Source organism: Canis lupus, chromosome 21, assembly GCF_048164855.1.
Source record: "Canis lupus baileyi chromosome 21, mCanLup2.hap1, whole genome shotgun sequence".
NCBI classification, from domain to species: domain Eukaryota; kingdom Metazoa; phylum Chordata; class Mammalia; order Carnivora; family Canidae; genus Canis; species Canis lupus.
The window spans coordinates 28,024,775-28,040,297 of record NC_132858.1 but is presented as its reverse complement, the minus strand read 5'-3'; the positions used below and the strand labels follow the sequence as shown (position 1 = coordinate 28,040,297).

Genomic DNA, 15,523 nt, shown 5'->3' with positions numbered 1-15,523 from the left:
TTAAGCATCTCCAAAAAAAATTAGTAGATAATAGATAGAATGGTTAAGAACATAAACTATGGTATCAGATAGTCTTAGGTTTAGGGCATGGCTTTGCTATTGATTAGTTACATGACCTTGGAAAGTTATTACGGACTATAATCCTCCATGTCCTCATAAATTAACATTAGATATCAGAATGACACTTTGTCATAAGATAGAGTCCTTTATCTGTTCATCCAACAAACATTTATGAGGGTCAACAGTATGACAAGCAGTATGATTAAGATGGTTAAGTAAAAGCAGAAAAAAGTATCTTCTCTCATGGATTTGAAGTCTAGTTGAAGAGACAGAGGTCAGTCAAATGATGACACTGAAATGGAAAATTAACACCCTTACAGGACAGTGACGTAGAATTCTGGGACCAGTATGTCATAGGTGCTCCCCCTCTATTGGGTCTTCACACATACCATTTCCTCTTCCTGGAATGCTCTTCCCTCGAAAATCCACAAGACTCACTATCCCCTTCCCCATTCCCATGGTTCCTCAAATGTCATCCGTTATAGAATCCTTCCCTGACCTCTCTGGCTAACGTAGCTCCCACACTCATTTCTCTCATCTCCTGGTCTGATTTAGTTTTCTTTCTAGTATTTAGTCTGCCGGACATATGGAGGGTTTGCTTATTGTGTATCATCTGTCTCCCATCCCCAGAACATAAGTTTCACAAACGCCAGAGCTTTGTCTGTTTTGTTCCCTGCTGTATCCTCAGCACTGGGAGGAGTGTTTGGCACAAGGTGAGCACAAAAGAAATATATGTATATAACTAAATTAATAAATAAGTTAATTAATTAACAGGAGGAAGATTTGGAGTTAGTGCAGGCTTCCCTGAGGAAGCGATGCTTGGCATAGGCAGAAGAATAAATAGAAGTTAATTATGCAAAGCTGTGTTGGATGAGCATTCCAGATGGAAGACAGCAGGTACTGAGCTTGGAAAACAGGAATGTGTATGTTAGGTCACAGGTCCAGAGCAAGGCTAGTGTAGCTAGAGGAAAGACAGTGGGAACGATAGGGAAAAATAAGGGACGGGGGAGTAGGCTCTGCTGGGTCTTAAAGGTCACGTTGGAGGATTTTGTTTTCATACCAGTAACAAGGAGCTTGAAAGGATTGAAACAAGGAAGGGATGGTTGCAGGCAAAAATGTGATCTTTTTTTTTTTTTTTAAGATTTTATTTATTTATTCATGAGAGACACACACACACACAGAGGCAGAGACACAGGCAGAGGGAGAAGCAGGCTCCATGCAGGAGCCCGATGTGGGACTCGATCCTGGGTCTCCAGGATCATGCCCTGGGCTGAAGGTGGCACTAAACTGCTGAGCCACCCATGCTGCCCAATGATCATTTTTTAAATTGTAATCTGAAACTCTCACTTTCCTTGAGATTGGAGGGTGTGGTCGGAAGGATAATGACCCTCTAAAGATGTCCAGGTCCTAATCCCAGAACCTGTAAATATATCAGGTTACATGGAAGGAGGCCACAAGCAAAGGAAACCCCTGCCCTCTAAAACTAGACTAGGCAAGAGAACGGATTGTCCGCTAGAGCCCCCAGAGAGGAAAGCATCCCTGTCAACACCTTGATTTTAGCCCAGGGAGGCACATGTGGGATCTCTGACCTTGAGAACTGTAAGATAATAAAGGTGTATTGTTTTAAGCCAATAGCTTGTGATTTTTGTTTGTTGTGTGTTTGTTTTACAAGAGCAACAAGTAACCAAGAGGGGGTTGCCAATAATGGTTTTAAGAATGATGTGATGTTTGTTACACACGGAAAACACTTAGCAAAGTGCCTGGTCCTACTACATGTTCATGTCATGTGAGCTTCTGTTGTGATTGCTGACCTTATTCTTAAGGCTGTTGATATCACTAAGAAATATGTGTTTATGGAATACAAGGGTCTGTCCCCATGTACCTTTTCCTATCCTGAAAATGATCAATATCTTGATATTTATGGGTCCTCATCAGAGAACCTAATGGACCTTCACTGACTTTAAGGACCATGACCCTCTCCACCTTCGACAAGTTATAGATTCAGATGAACAGTGCAGGGCGATAAACTGTTTAAGAGTCATTCTGCATCCCCTTTCCTGATGCTAATATGATATTTGCACCATTAGGCCCTGCTTGCTGACATGAAGGAGGCTAGGAGGGAGGGGACGGGCTTCTCTGTACTCACACATTGTAAAAACTCCTAATGATGATGGCTTTTATATGACCTCATTACAAAGAGACCCAAATTAAAAACAAATGGTGTTCACTCAAATGTATAACAATGTCACACTAGTCAGTGGACAGACAACTGTCACGGAGTGGAACAGGAAATTACAGATCCAAGTATTAGAACATTAAAATACTAAATTAATAGACAAACAACTGCACTTTCTCTTTACTCCAAGGATTGTAACCATCAGCTGCAAAAGATAATTAGACACATGTGATGGTAAATTATTGCTTTCTGAGTTTCTCTGAAGCTCTTCAACTGCCCAATCTATTAGGATATGCCATCTACTTGCTCTCCATTCTGTCTTTTTGATGACACTAGCATATATCTCTATTCATTATTTAATAGGTCCTAGTGCAAAATGTGATAGAATGAAGAGGAATTGGTAGCTTTTGACAAAGGAACCTGCCTTAATTACATAGGACACCAAGCCTTAATTAGAAAATCGTAATGAATCTGAAGAAGAAGAAAAAAATATTTCAAGACACTCTACTTGTGTTTTTCATCCCCCTGGAAATGGGAAGAATGGATTTTCGCTCTCTGATGCAGAAGTCTCCTTTCTTAGGGGTCTAACTCTACTAGATGCTATCTATTTAAAAAGTCTCAATGATGTCTCAAAGATGACTTTGAAAACCACTCCGTACAGAAGCAATTCTGCTGTGATTTCAAAGCTAGAGAAATACATTATCATGGAAACAGGATCTTGGCTGATTTGAATTTCATCTGTTCCTGCTGCTTATCCCTTCCTTGTGAAGTGATAATACCCCTTTATGACTTTAGTCTTTTTCTGCTTTACCAAAATGTATTGTCAGAAATAAAATATGGTGATTCTAGCTAGAAGTAACAAGGGCAGATGGAATTCTAAACTACAAAGATTCCATATTCCTAGACGAGAAGACCTTTCTTTATTCCAGTTTTAAATTCTATCTTTGGCTTTCATGACATCTAATAAAACCAAAGTTTGTGAAATTCATCTTATTTGGTTTGGTAATCAGTAAAGTTTTCAAGAGAGTGATATTCAGATCATTTTAAATCAAGGTTAGATAACAAAAACCATATTATTTACAAAATCCTGTTGAGAAATCTTTGTGTGGAGCATCAAAAGTTTAAAAACAACAGAAGTAGAGCCAATCAATCACCTAAGCGGTAATGGGTAAAAGTTTATGGTACATACAGTAAAGAAGAGTGTTCAAACCAAAACGTGGAATGGGACTCAGGGATATCTTGTTATAAAGCAGTTAGTAAAGTAAGAAACTAGTGATTGTTTATTCTTCACAGAGAGGGGGTCTAATAGTAGAGTTTTTCTTAAATGATAGGGAATCGGTCGGTGTGACTTCTCATCAACCTTGGGAGACATTTCAAGCTTTGCTTATGATTTTCAGAGGCCTAAGCAAGAAAGAACACAGGTCAAGTTAGCCTTGCAAAGTAAGGTAAATTAAGCGTTGCTTATATGACTAAACTTGTTTTGTCTGCTCAGGGAGTTTTCAAGGCTAGTCTCCGTTTGTGATGTCAATAGGGAACGAACCTAAATTCTGATTTTGATGCATAACATAATACATTGCAAAGGGGCGCCTGGGTGGCTCAGTCAGTCGAACGTCTGACTCTTGGTTTCAGCTCAAGTCGTGATCTCAGGATCCTGGGATCCAGCCCTGCATCAGGCTCTGTGCTCAGTGTGGAGTCTGCTTGATTCTCTTTCTCTCCATCTGCCCCTCTTGCTCTCGCTCTCTTTAAATATATTTGTGCATACATATACTTGTGTTTGTATGCATATATGTATGTATACATGTGCAGCATTGTATGTATATATATGGGTATATGTATGTATATGTATATATGGAGCAAAACTTATAAGGCAGTATTTGTTTTGTGCAAAATATAAAGTCATAGATTAATGTGTAGCCCTATAAGAAGGTGACTGCTGTCTTTGCATCAACAGAAAAGTTAGGGAGGGATAATTGTGTCACTTCTACAATTTTAAATAGTCTGCACACAAAGAGTGTTGAAAATAGGCCTTGGTTCCATTTGGATTTATGCTAGGGTGTGCATTATAATGACATTAAACCATATAAAATGCTGTTCATTCAGGCATCCTGTGGATTTCTAGGATAATGCTGTGGAATCTAGAAGGCCTCAAGTCTTAGTGTGTTAAGGAAAAAAAAAGGAAAAACTGGAGTAATAATGTGTATTGAAGGGATGGGGGATGATCATATATTACTGCAAATTCTTTCAGTTGGGTTGACAAAAGATTGATAGTATTGTTTGGACACACCACTACTCAGCACTCCAAATGTGTTATTATAAAATCTTGGCTCTTCTCCCTTCTACTAATTGCTTAGGATTCAATGTGTTGGATTGTTTTATTACGCTTAAGATTGTATGGACAACCTATCAGAGCTCTTGGCTCTGACATTATTTTATCAGCTAGAAAGGTCAGCAGTAAATTCCATTTACATGGCTGTTGAATAAGAGTCAAAAGATTAGTGAGAGTGGGTGCTGATGGTGATGGCCTTAAGAAAAATGTCAGCTAGACTCCACTTAACACCCAGGGAAGCATTCATTCTTTCCTCGTGAAGACAAATTTATCTTAATTTTTAAAAGACTTTTGGGAGAGAACACTTATTAATTGTCTCATAATTGTCTATGATTCTGTGTCTTCAAATTATATATCCCTTGCCTCTCTTATGAACTATCTTGAACCTTTTCCCTTAACCTTTCTAAGCTAAGCTTTGGCTCCCAAGTGGTTGATCTATAGTGTTGGTTTCCAGGTGTCCTTGGAGATGATCAAATTGGCTTTCAGATGTTTTGTGGCTTGTGGAAGAAAGATTGTTTTTGTTTCCTAATTCTAAGAATACTTTGGCTGTTAAAATTTTTCTCCTATTTAGTCATATAGTAATTCTCTCACATAGAGACATGGAGTGTGTGTGTGTGTGTGTTGGGGGGGGTGGCAATGAGTATTTAATCTCTGTAATTCAAATGGCCATTAGAGTAGGGGACAGTTTTTAATAGTTTCTGTTAAATCTCTTCTACAGATGAATTTACCAACCCTGTAGCTGATGGTAAAGTGTATTTCTTTCCTTGAAAATGGATGCGTATTTTTGCTGACTCTCTTGTGGATCGGATGGGGATGGAGGAGGGAGGAAAGAAAGAAGAAAAAAAGCTTTGACCTCTTAATCTCTGCAAAGGATTTAAAGAATATCTGGAAGATATATTCTAGGAATGAGGTTAGTTCAATGTCTTTGAACATTCTATTGTATATTGTCTCTGCCAAATGTTATAGTTGCTTTTTTTTTTCTCACAAAGTGTTTAAGAATGATAGAATTCCTAATCCTTGGACTCTAAGATAGAATCAGAAATTTCTTCAATTAGCACAGCTCCCTATATTTTTAAAAAAGTATCATTTTTGATGGATGCTATAACTAATTCTCTAACTTTCTTTCTACTGGTTGTGCATTCTTATAAAAGATTCAGTTTCCCTGTAATTGCAATAAATCAATTCTAATAATATTATTAGGAATTCCATGATGTAGAATATATGGGCCTCTTCTTAGTACCAAAAGTGAGAGTAATACTTGTTTCCCAAGTACGCCTATGGTGACTCATGTTCCTTCAAAACCACCTGTGATGGCTCATGTCCCTTAACATATGTTAAGGGTTACTCTAATGTAATTCTCGATTGTTTTTTTCTTTTTTTTTAAATTTTTATTTATTTATGATAGTCACAGAGAGAGAGAGAGAGGCAGAGACACAGGCAGAGGGAGAAGCAGGATCCATGCACCGGGAGCCCGATGTGGGATTCGATCCCGGGTCTCCAGGATCACGCCCTGGGCCAAAGGCAGGCGCCAAACCGCTGCGCCACCCAGGGACCCTCGACTGTTTTTTTCTAATAAACTCTAAGAAGATTGGGTTTTATCATTTTCTGAACAAGTTTGGATACATTTTAGGGGCTTGGGGATCACAATATGAATGGGGAATGGATATTTGAAGTGGCTAGGTCTTAACTTCTCAATTTTGAATTATCTATAAGGTCAGGTCTATTTAGAGAAAAATTTACCACTCAGTCAATGGATAAGGTCAAGACCTTATCTCAGTTTAGAACTGAGATTTCTAAAACCTGGAATAAAACTTTGGGTTTTCTACTCTTTGCCTGAGATATAGGATTCATATCTTTAGCTATTTGCTTCATGAGTGAGAGCAGTCAGGGTATGATTCCAAGAACTCATAATTAACAAGCCAAGCCCAGATAACTCTTTGAATAGAGTTGCAGACTAGGTGGCTTCAATCAGCTCTGAGTTCAAAATCAACTTTAACAGTAAACTGGACTTTATAATAACATAATATATGCCCATAAGTGGTTTTAGGGCCAGGTTAGAATAGACCCAGCTTCAGATCTTCATGCCACCAGTTAGTAGCCTTGGGCAAGGGAGATATTCCTTTCAAAGTTCCCACTTTTAAAATGGGACCATTGTGGTTGATGAGAGGGTTCAATGGAATGAGAATGCGTTCACCTAATAAATGCTCAACAAATAGTTGAAATAATCCATAAACAGGTATAGTAGAGCTAGATAAAGTGGTAGGTACTTTGCATAACTTTGTTTAATATTTAATAAAACAATTCTGAAAATTAGGTGTCTTAAATGCCGATTTTTAATTTTCATAAGGTACACTTCAAAGGGATCAGTTAACCTGCTAGTACTTGAAACCCAGAAATCATTGTGGTAAAAGTGATGGTGATGGTAAAGATGGTGGTAGTGACCATGATGGTGGAGGTGACAGTGAGGACTCAGAATATGGATAGAAGTCAGACCAAATCATCTGTTACATGTGAACTCTTTCTCCGAGCATGCCTTCTGTGGCTGTATAGTCTTCCCTAGATCCCAGTCTCAGTACATGGAAGGAGAAAATTCAATTATGGCTGGTTGAACTTGCACGTGGTGTCACTTTAACTTGTGGGAGACTGAGACTGAATTAGCAAAGCAAATAGCAGAAAATGAACTAGAGAGACCATCATTCAGGAAGAAAGCCAGAACTTAAACCATTGAGATTTTTGACAGAGGCTTACTCAAGTATTTACTCTCTAGAAGGATTTTCATCCAGTTATTTTAATCTTCTTGAGTAAGCTACAATGCAAGATAGCTGAAAGATTATTTATTTTCTACCAGCACTGAGTGCCATACTTTTCTTTTGAAAATGGTTGCTCAAACTGTTTAGTATTTTTGACCCTAGGTAACCTTTACTCAAACTTTAACTGCAAGATTATATATTATGTATATTTAACAGAAGAAACCCAATTATAAGGACTTCTATTGAAAGTAGGCATTCCATTTTTGTGTTGTGTTTTATTATTTTGTTTTCCATAGGAAAAAGTATTCCTAGGGTAGAAGATTAATTGCTTGATTTTTTAGAAGAACTTCTCATAAAGTTAAACAAAAACAACTAACAAGGTTTAGTGCTGACCTGTAGTTGTCAGAAAAAGGATCCACTCAAGGAGTAATGAAGCTCTTTTCATTCAATTAAAAAAAAATGCTGTTTACTCTGGCTTATGGTGGCCCATTAATGAGACATTTTCTTTTTTTTAATTTGATGCATTTTCTTCCCCAGCACTGTGGTTCCTCATCACATGCTTTGATTTTAGCTTCCAAAGCTGTTCTGTTTCTAGCACATTGTAATGGAAGATATTTTGTTGTTTGCTTTCAATTGTGATGGATATATTTTCACATGTAAAGAAAATGAAAGAAACATGTAGAAGGCAAAGAGGTAAAGAAAAAATGATGTGGTAAAGGCAGTGAAAAATAAACATAGTATTAATCAAATAATTATTGGATCCATTTTAGGTAGAGATTGTGACAAATGTGAATGAAGGCATTTAGTCTGAAGCCAACTCTCAATTGTCTGGAGGGATTACAAATCTTTACAATGACTCATAGCCTAAATCAGGTTAATTTCATTTTTCAAATATTATTATTATGAAGTCCAAAATCAAATAACAAAATCTGTGTAAGTCTGCTGTGATACACAAAGGAAACAGTGAACTAGACTTGAGGGTACTTGGGCCCTTGTACTATTTATTTTTGCTAATTTTCTGGGTGAATTTATTCACCATGTGTTTTCTTTAGGTTTGTTTATTTATCTAAAAAATAATGATAACTGATTTATATGTTTTTCAGTCTTTTCCATTTCAAGATTTATCTAAATCTATATTTCTATAGAAATATATTCACCATTTCTTTATTCCTCAAGAATATATTGTGACATCATTTTATACATAATATCTGGGGTTCTACAGAGGCTAAATAACAGAAGAGAAAATGATGGAAGAGATAACTCATGTTTTTTGACATTACAGGACCAACAGTTGACAAAATACTCTAAATTAAATTTCTACTAAAGTAGAAAGGAGACTAAAGTAATTTCCAGTATCTCTATCCCTGCCGTTTCTCTTTTTCTCTGTTTTACAGCCAAGTCCACAGATAACTGAAGGACCATTATTAAATTATCCATAGGCTGGGCATCTCATAATATCTCATTGTGCTGCCTTATCCATGTATTGCTTGAATTAGGCAACCATAATCCCATTCTAAAGTATTCCCATTATCCTTGAAAACATTTACAAGATAAACATTGTACTAGATACTGAGTACATACAGTTGGGGGGAGGATCTCGAAGTTGCTTATAGTCTGGTTGGGAAGACAGAGCATAAAGGAAAATAATAAATTAGTTTATATTTACAAATGTATATTTTATATATGTAAACAAAGTGCTGTAATTATATAAATAAGAAAAAAATGAACTATTAGATAGAAACTTCATGTCAGTGATATTAAAACTGAGTTTTGAAGGATGAGATGAGGTTTACCATGGAAGTGCAAAGGGAGGGATAGAAGAATCCAAAATCAGTAATTCCTGCAGGTGGTATGAATAGGAACGTGGTGTAAGGGGAGGTTGGAGAAGCAGTGAGATGATAGTTGGGCAGGAATTTGGAGACTGTGGGTTATCTTTTCTTTTTCTTTTCTTTTCTTTCTTTTCTTTTTTTTTCTTTTCTTTTCTTTTCTTTTCTTTTCTTTTCTTTTCTTCTTTTCCTTTCCTTTCCTTTTCTTTTTGTTCTTTTCTTTTCTTTGCTTTTCTTTTCTTTTCTTTCTTTTTTCTTTTCTTTTCTTTCCTTTTCTTTTCTTCTTTTTTCTTTTCTTTTCTTTTCTTTTCCTTTCTTTCTTTTTTCTTTGCTTTTCTTTTCTTTCTTTTTTCTTTTCTTTTCTTTTCTTTTTTCTTTTCTTTTCTCTTTTCTTTCTTTCTTCTTCTTCTTCTTCTTCTTCTTCTTCTTCTTCTTCTCTTCTTCTTTTCTTGTTCTTCTTCTTCTTCTTCTTCTTCTTCTTCTTCTTCTCCTTCTTCCTTCTTCTTCTTCTTCTTCTTCTTCTTCTTCTTCTTCTTCTTCTTCTTATTCTATTCTTCTTCTTCTTTCTTCTTCTTCTTCTTTCTTCTTCTTCTTCTTCTTCTTCTTCTTCTTCTTCTTCTTCTTCTCTTTTAGTGCAGTGGAAGTTTTTGAAGGACAGTAAGTAGAGAAATATGATCTTACTCTTTTAGAAGACAACAAAGATCAAAGCTATACTGTGGTGCTTGGGCCAGCCTTCCAGTTTGCTCTATAGCTTTGCCCATTATATTGATAAGAAAACCAGACTTCAATGGAATTAAATCATCCAGAGTTTCCAAAATTGGAAAGTTGGAAAAGCCAGAAAATGACCAGTTTGGTTTGACACAGAAGCCAATGCCCTTTCTGCTGTGCCTCCCTGTAGTATATACCCTTTTCGTCATACAATGAATTCACCATAGATTGGTGGAGGTCATAGATTTAGCTACTGATAAAGGTCACAAATGGAAGTCTAATCATTCAGGGATCAGATACATGGTCAGGAATAACCTTAGAGAAGGTGAGTTTGAAGAGTCCAGGGGTTAATACCAATAGATTTGCAAAGAGGAGGGGCTGTGATTTCAGAGAACATCACCAGGCCTTAAGCATCAATCAGAGCCCAGGCAAGCAGTGGGAGGGAGAGAGTGCAGGCTTTTGGGTACAGGCTTTGTGGAATGATCATTCTGGAACATCATACGGCAAGGCCAGACACAGAAAACATGGAATTTGGGCAATACCAGGAATCTCAGTCTGGCTTGATGAGGACTAGGCCAGAATAGGAGTCAGAAAAAGTCTAGACAAAAAAAAAAAAAAGGGGGGGGGAAAGAACAAAAATATATCACATCTGTGTTATTCCTGTCTTGACACCAGAAGGCCGACTATTTAGCTTCTTGTAAATCTTCCTTAGTCCTTCATCCTTCCATCTGGGCCTAATGAATCTATGAAATATTTATACAGCATTAGATATTAAAACAGATGTCAATGTGTGTTAAGATACATTAAACTTAGACAAAAATATGTCCATAATAAGTAGAATCAGTTGAGCATGCTTTTAAAACTTTTTTTTTTCATATTTCAGAGGTAATATGTGTACATGACTACCAAATAATACGAAAGGCACATAACAAAACAAAAACAACAAACAACACCTAACTCCGAGTTCTTCCTTGCCTACACACATGCATTACCTCAAAATAGCTACTGTTAACAAGGCTTATGTATATTGGCCTGTGGGTTTTCTAATTCACCCCGATGCTAATCTAACCAGGGTTTCCCCATCTCCTCTGCTGTTGTCTCTTGAGAAGTCAATTTGAGTAATGATGTTATCAGTATTTCAAACTTTTTCACTTCCTTATATAGACCTCTTTTGCTGATGACCACAAGAGACCTCCTCTGCCACTGTTGCTCATTTGCAACCATGCTCCTTAGGTGGCTGCCATGGAAAAGAGAAGAAAGGATGCTGTCCCAGTACCATGGCCTCTTTCTGTATGAATCCCCTGGATTATATGATTCCCCTGGCCCCTTAGGCATGCTCTTGTACTGCTAACTATCTTTTTATGAACGTATATCTCTTGAGCAACCTGAGGTATGTTGACAAGGGTCAGGTAATATCAACTGCTCTTGAAACTCCAACTAAGTGATGGTTTCTTACGTGTTTCTGAATCACACCCTAAAGCTCTCTCTGGAAAACAGCATTCAATGGCTTCTTCCCTGAATGTGACTATAGATAAAAATAAATTCCCTTTATAGAGGGTCAGATCTCTCTCTTGCTGTAATTAATAGTCTCACCTCCTGTGTCCAAGTCCCTTGTTAGCAGCAGGGGCTACAGATTTAAAGTCTTTTTTTTTTTACATTTTAACAAAATGAATCCCCCCTTGCATCACTTGAGATATCACCCGTGAAAATATGATTATACTCCTCTACTCATAAATAGCACCTATATATCATACTATAAATCAGAGAGATTTTATTGTATGAATTAAACATGAGGCTTATCTTTCATGATTGAGCAATTCCTTTGGGGGAAAAATGGGGAAATTCTGATTCTCTGCTGTTTTGAGATCTGTATCAAATAACATAAGATTATCCCTTCCCTTGCCCTAAACAAAGATCATAAGCAAATCTCAGTTACCCAAAAGGTGATGATGCAGTGATTCTTGATTTCCCAGTGCCACGCCTTCTCGCCATGTTGGAACCCCCTCGTTTATATGTTAGTGATTCATTTGGCCCCTTAGACATTCTCTTATACTGCTATTTTTTTTTTTTTTATGAACTTAGGTCTCTGAAGCAACCTGGAGGCCAAAAATAAGTCCATTAATTTGTCAACTGTTGTATTTTTTTGCAGAAGATGATGACTCTATAGTAGAAATCAAACTAGAGCTGTCTTAGTTTTGTCATTCTTTGATCTCCTTGATAGCTTTGGCAAGCTATAGATATCCACAGTCCTCTCTGATAGCTTGAACTTGGCTTCCTAAGTGAGAAATAAAGGAGGCTGGTCTGAGTGTGAAAGGACCAAAGAGAGGTTATTTCTGTAAGACTCTGGTGTAATGAAGGGGGCCTGGATTTTGTTATTCCAACGTGCGACCTTTCATGAGATCAGGTGAGAAAATAGCTCCACAACTAAAGAGAGAGGGAGACAAAGTTAGGAAAGGGGCAAGGGGAAAAGTGAATTTTTTGAAAATAGTTCCCAGTCTGAGCATCAACGCAGAGGGATAAGCAGGTCAGAGGAGAAAGGGCAGGGCTGAAATGAGAGGTGGGATTCACCAAGAGGAAACCATCCACTTCCCAATATTGCCTCCGAACTCTAGAAATTAACCAGATTAAAATTGTGTTGTTGTTGTTGTTGTTGTTGTTGTTGGTGGTGGTGGTGGTGGTGGTGGTGATGGTGGTGTTTTCCCAATTAAACTCAGTAGCCCATTTGAATAGAATTGCCTGCCTTGTTACAGGGAAGGGTTGTAAAGACCACAGAGTATCCGCAAAGCCCTATCACTGACACCAATGATTTTCATTTAAATGGTGATGATGATTCCCAAATGACAGTGAACACATATAATTTCTTACTGCAAATGTTCCTGCATAATTCTCCGTTGGAGGATAGGGAGCAATAGAGGAATATGGCAGTTTGCGTGGACAAACAGAAGTTTGTTCACTGTAATTACTGCAGCCAGTGTCGGGGTATTCTCGGTCGTAGAATTGTCACCACCCAAAAGAAGCTTTGCTTTCCTCGGTAATGTTCAGGACAGATGGAATGGAATTGCTCATTCTGTGCCGCTTTGGAATATTGCAGACCTCGCATCGGTATAGTTAGAGATGCCCACAACCTAACGAGAGCAAAAGTTTACTTGAGAGAGGACTCACTCGTTTTATTATGGTCACTTTTATAACTTCAATCACCCTTTTTAGTTGGCTTTAACTAAACCTTTAATTGTCTGGTATGAAACAATCGACCTTTATCTTCTTCCCCGAGAAGACTAGAATTAAAAATATTTACGGTTTGCAGTAATGTATTCACTTCTATGGCAAAATGTTGCCAATTGGTGTTTTTCTCCTCTTTTTCAAAAGATGATTACATGTTCACAATTTATAAGGTATTGTACACATTTCAGCAGGAAATTGTAAGCCTTTATCTTTTGACAGCAAGAAGGAATTACTGCCCCCCCCTTTTTTTAAATAGCCTCCCTATTTTGTCCAAATAAATGATTCATGCTGGAGACTTCATGATGTCTTTTGTTGGTTTCTGTGAATTTCAACACAGGCAGTCAAAAGGGAAAAGAAGTAACGCATTTCTGAAAATTTCAGAAAATTATAGGTTTTATATGGGAAGGAGGATGCATTCAAATATCTTTAGTCCTGATTTCTTCTTCCTTCTGTGCTTTATTAATGCAAAGCTTAGAGCAAGGGAAAGAAAATAAATGAAAGGGTAGGTAATGAATATTTTCTTTCTCTCTCCAGTGACTGCTCAATGCCCAGTCACTTTCCTTAGCCTCATAAGAATAAAAGAAAGTAAGGGATGGCTGTAGCCATGTTGATGAACACCTACCACCAGTATCAGAAAACTCCTTATTTAAAAATAAGCAGCATGTCTTTGCTAATGTGGCTTTTTCCAGAAGTTTCTGAATGTACCTTTTTTTTTTTTTAAGTTAAATAGTGAAAGTTATATTATCATTAACTTTATGTGGTGATATTATTTTTAGTGCTATTTCACCTGCGGTTACCTAGAAACTTTCATCGCTTGGAAATACATAGCTGGAAGGTGATTTAAGTGTTCTCTAACCTCAAAAATAACTATCCCCTCGCTCAAAGCAAGTCCCTTTGGAGACCTGGCTAGTGGACAAGTAAGCAGTGGTGAAAAGCTTTCAGTACTTTTGCTCATGGTCAAATCTTGGCACTCTGTCTCTAACTCTTGTTTGCTTCAGCCCCACGGTTTCTCAACCTTAATAGCATTAACATTTGGGGATGGATCAAAGTAATTTGTTGTGGGGGGCTGCCTTTGTATATTGTAAGGTGTTCAGGAGCATCCCTGGCTTCTACGCATAAGATGCCTGTAGCACCTCCCTCACTCGTGACAACTACAAATGTCTCCAGACGTTGCCAAATGTCCTTGAGAACAAAATCACTCCTAAGAACGACTTCCCTAGACCACACATACGTACTGACATATTTGAAATTCTTCAGAAATGACGAAGTCATCTCTTCTCCATGGTATCTGGAGATGAAAGAAAATTGGGGAGGTACACATCTATCTACAGATCCTCTAGTGCCTAATCTGAAAATATGAGGTGCCCCACTGTAGTACATTTAACAGATGCACGCACAGACCCCCACATGCACTTGCACATGAGCATCTAGAGTGTTAAATCTCCGTCTCTTCCATATCAGCTGTAGTAAACAGAGTAGTGATTTTGATATATATTTGAGTCAGCCCTGCATTTTCAGAAACATAGTGTATGTCTCCGTATCTTACATAACTTGGGAGCCAGGTGTTTTCATAGCAATTAGGTGCTATATTTAGACAGAATTTGGTTTAAAAATTCCACTGCAATTTAGTTGTCATATGTCCTGTTGGAATCTGAACTGTAAAAGTGAGTCATGTTGCAACAACAGTAACATGTCATCATCATCATCATCATCATCATCATCATCATCAGATCAGATGGTTGAAAGACGAAATGGGCAAATGTAGATGAAAATACATAGCCCAGTGACTGGCATCTAATATGCACTCAAAAAAAAAAAAACAAAAAACATTGCTTTCAACAGTTTCAATCATGAAGTGTAAGTCAGCACCCAATGAAGGTATAATTTTCCCACTCCTCGAACCTCTTCATGAAGGACGTGTTTTCAAGACTTTCTAGGATTTGATGGAAGAGGCTTGAAGCTCTGGGACTTCGAAAGACCTGGGATTGACTTTTAGCTCTGATTCTTATTTGGTGTTAGCAATCTTAAAAATTGTTAACTAGTTAGAGCCTCAGATTTCTTGAAAAAGATGGAAAAAAAACATTTTTTGAAAGTCCTTCTAAATTGTGATGCATGGCTGAAGTACATGGTTCTGTTTCTTGGACTGGTAAATAATCAAGGAAGACAAACAGTGGAAGGATGTGTGCCCACTGAGTGTCACGTTCCTACTCACGCCAAATAAGCTATGAATGTGTAAACCCCTAGAAGACTACAGAGAACCTGGTGGTGCCTGCAATCAAAGCAGATGGACTGAATGAGCTTGAATCTTCCAGGGTCAGGACAAAGCCATCCAAAGGGTCAGGCCTGCAGAAAAAAGGGCAAAATCATGGCTCATTTGTCAGTGTGAGTGGCAGCAATCTTCAACTTGGAGCTCCCGGGGCAGATTTCTGCTTCCCTGTGGGTAGCCACAGCCAAG

General features: G+C 37.7%; 1 protein-coding gene across 7 annotated transcripts in view; it reads left to right on the top strand.

Annotated features, from left to right (window-relative positions):
- Nucleotides 1-15,523, top strand: part of LRRC4C (leucine rich repeat containing 4C) — a 1,168,116-nt gene that overhangs the window by 616,797 nt on the left and 535,796 nt on the right. For 5 of the 7 annotated variants that reach the window (XR_012014048.1, XM_072791171.1, XM_072791168.1 and 2 more), the window contains one exon: nt 5,281-5,472. The exons of the other annotated variants lie outside the window; for them this stretch is intronic. The gene's annotated coding sequence lies outside the window, so the exon portion shown is untranslated. The remainder of the gene's footprint in view (nt 1-5,280; nt 5,473-15,523) is intronic. 7 annotated transcript variants of the gene reach the window in all.